We start from the raw sequence: 3,720 nt of genomic DNA on the forward strand, positions 1-3,720 counted from the left end.
TTTTATTTTTTAATTTAATTTTTTGTGTGTGTGTGGTTGCTGGCCAGTAAAGAGGATCCGAATCCTTGACCTTGGTGTTACAACACTGTGCTCTACCCTACTATGCTGACTGGCCAGCTCCCACTCTCTGTTTTTTTTTTGTTTTTTTTTTTTTGTCCTTTTTGTGACCACACCGCACTCAGCCAGTGAGTGCACCGGCCATCCTTATATAGGATCCGAACCCGCGGCCGGAGCACTGCTCCGCTCCCAAGCGCCGCACTCTCCCGAGTGCGCCACGGGGCCAGCCCTCCCACTCTCCTTTTAAAGCCACCAGAACTGCTCTCATTATTCCAAGAATAGATCAATCTATTCATGAGAGTACGGTCCTCACAATCCAATCACCTCTTCAAGGCCCCACCTTTCAACTACCATAATAGGATTTCTCACTCTCAACAGTTACAGTGGGGAATAGGTTTTGGGGGGACATTCAATCCAAAGCATTCTGTCCCTGGCCCCCCAAAACTCATGTCCTTTTCACATACGAATACATTCATTTCATCCCCAAAATCTTAACTTGTTTTAACTCAAAAGTTCAAAGTCTCAAGGTCCCATCTGTGAAATCAAAACAAGTTACCTACTGCCAAATACAATGGTAGGATAGGGTACATATTCCTGTTCAAAAAGGGAAAAATAGGCCAAAAGAAAGGAGTAACAGGTCCCAAACAAGTCCAAAAACCAGCAGGGCAGGCATCAGATCTCAAAGCTGGCAAATAATGTACCTGGACTCCATGTTCAATATCCTCTGCATGCTGGTCTGGGGGTTGGGTCCCCAAGTCCTTAGGTAGCTCCACTTCTATGGCTTTCCTGGTCTGAGGTCATGCTTCAGCTCTCCCAGGCTGGCATTGCATGCCAGTCGCTCTGCAATTCTGGGGTCTCTATGGTGGGTCCCGATCTCATAGCTCCACTAGGCATGGCCTTGGTGGGGTTTTTCTGCTGCAACTCCAACCCCATATTTCCTCTTGGCATTGCTCTAGCAAAGACTATGTGGTGAATCTGCCTCTGTGACAGATCTCTTCCTGGGCCTATAGGATTTTCCATACATCCTTTGAAATCGGTGTGGAGACTCCCAAACCTTCACAGATCTAGTGCTCTGCAAGCCTGCAGACCTAACACGACATGGATGCCGCCAAGGCTTCTGGCTTTTATCTTCCAAAGCTACAGGTCAAGCCACACCTGAGGCCAATTTAGTCACAGCTGGAGCAGCCAAAACAGCTGAGGAGCTGATGCTGGAAGCAGCTTGCCGACATGGCTCTGGGCGGTGAGCTCACGGAGGGTTCCTCTGGTCTGTTCCCCAAGACCATTCTGTCTCCCTGCCCTCTGGGCCTGTAATTGAAGAGGAAGACTCTGAAGTGCTTTCAAGGTCTTTTCCCCCTTCTCTTTATAACTGCTTTCTTCTAATATCCTTGGTCAATGGTTGCTGGGCTACACTCTTGCTTTTGTTGACAGGCTGAAAATTTTCCAATTTTTTGCCCTCTGCTTTCATTTGAATTATAAATTCTGGTTTTACATTATGCTTTTTCTGCCATAACTCAGCATAGACTATTTTGCAAGTAGCCATGCAGCTTCCTGAATGCTTGACTGCTTAGAAATTTCTTCTGCCAAATACCCTGGGTTAGTACCTTGAAGTTCCACATTCCATAAAACTTTTGGGCATGGACCCAACACAGCCATGTTCCTTGCAGATTTATATCAAGGGTGATCTTTGCCCTGGTTTCCAATAAACTCCTTCTCATTTCTGCCCAAGACGTCCTTAGTTGGTCTTTATAGACCGTATTTCTGTAAGTATTCTGCTCACCACCATTTAACCAGTCTCTAAGATGTTCCAAATTTTCCCTAATTTTCTTGTCTTCTAAACTTTCACCAGCATCAAGGCTTTTTCTAGACTGCTAGTCCAAATTCTTTCAGCCTCTCCTCAAAACCCTGTTGCAAAGCCAATTCCACATTTTCAAGTATTTGTTACAAGCAACACCCACCTTCTCTACTACCAATTTTCTGTATTAGTCTATTTCTGTTGCTTATAGCAAAATACATGGAACTGGGTAGTTTGAAAAGAAAATGAAATTTATTGTGTAAGTTTGGAAGCTGGGAAATCCAAAGGCCAGGGAACACATCTGGTGAAGACCTTGCTGGTGGTGACAGTGACAGAAGGGTCTCATAGCAGATGGTGGAGCAGAGAGAGCTCCTTATGCACTCACCTTTTTTTTTTTTTTTTTTTTCCTTTTTGAGACCAGCCACACCGCACTCAGCCAGTGAGCGCTGTGAGTGCACCGGTCATCCCTATATAGGATCCGAACCTGCAGCGGGAGCGCTGCTGCACTCTCAGCGCCACACTCTCCCGAGTGCACCATGGGCTTGGCCCTGCACTCACCTTTTCAAGTCCTCAGAACCACACCATTAAGCCATCAACTTATTAAACCATCCTCTAGGGCAGATCCTCACACTGTAATCAGCTCTTCAAGGCCCCGCCTTTCGATTACAATAGGATTTCCCACCCTCAACAATTACAGAGGGGATCAAGCTTCAATAACTTGAGGAGCCATTCAATCCCCTGCAACTGGAGATAGGGGGAAGGGCAGAATACAAGGTGGGATACAGGAAAGTTTGTTGATATGGGGGAATTTTCTTTTGACTTGGGACTTAACTCCAAGGACACTGTAGCAGATTGAATTATGTCCCCCCAAAACTCACTGAGACTTGAATTGTGCCCCCCAAGTTTACTGTATTAGAAACTTGGCCCCCACTGTGACTGTTAAGAGGGTGGGAAATCCTACCATGCAGTAATGAATGGATTAAAAATGGTGGTCAGGGGTGTGGTTCTGAGGGCTTTAAAAGGAGAGAGAGAGGAGTCTGTCTTTCTCTGCTCTCTCTGCTACACCATGTTCACAATGTGATACTCTGTTGTCATTGAAGTCACCACTAAAGAAAGCCTTCACTACAAGTATTCCTTGGACTTTGGACTTACTAGCCTCTAAAACTGTAAGCAATAAATTGTTTTCTTTATAAATTACCCAGTTTCAAGTATTTTGTTATAAGCAACAGAAACAGACTAATATAGACACCTAGAACTTGTCCTAATATGCTGCTGGAATGACTTGAAATTTGGAAAAACTGTAGGCCTACAGTACAATGAGGTGGAGATGTTGGAACTGCCTTGACAGAATATTGAATAAAGGGCCAGGAGTCCGAGTCATAATAGATGTGCTAAAATAAACTTATGTTAGACCAGAGAAACCGTCAGCTGACCATGCTCCACAGGAGGGCCCACAGGACACACTCTTCACTAAAGCAATGAAGAACAGGGTACCCAGCATCATCGAGAAGCTTAGGGGTGGCTCTCTCCTGTAGGCCAGGATGATCACTAGGGGATAATGGTATAGAACTGGGTTCTTTAGTGTCAGATAGGATAAATGCATTCCAGAATAGCAGAGGTCAGGTTGCAATATTCACCATCAGAGGCATGGTGGATGTAATGACTATAACAGGCAGCAAAGCCGAGTTGACCATTAGGAAGCCCTGGCCTGTAGGGATCTATGACAATGACTATCTTGCACCTCTTAGGACTGAGATAGCAATGAAAGTGTTGCCTGATGTATATAAATACATTTGAGAGCAAATGAGCTGTCATCTACCATCATGGAAAAAATCAGTCCCTCCTCATTTGCCGGATCTGAGCTGGTTCTC

The sequence above is a fragment of the Galeopterus variegatus genome, unplaced genomic scaffold (genome assembly GCF_000696425.1).
Source record: "Galeopterus variegatus unplaced genomic scaffold, G_variegatus-3.0.2 Scaffold2522, whole genome shotgun sequence".
NCBI lineage: Eukaryota > Metazoa > Chordata > Mammalia > Dermoptera > Cynocephalidae > Galeopterus > Galeopterus variegatus.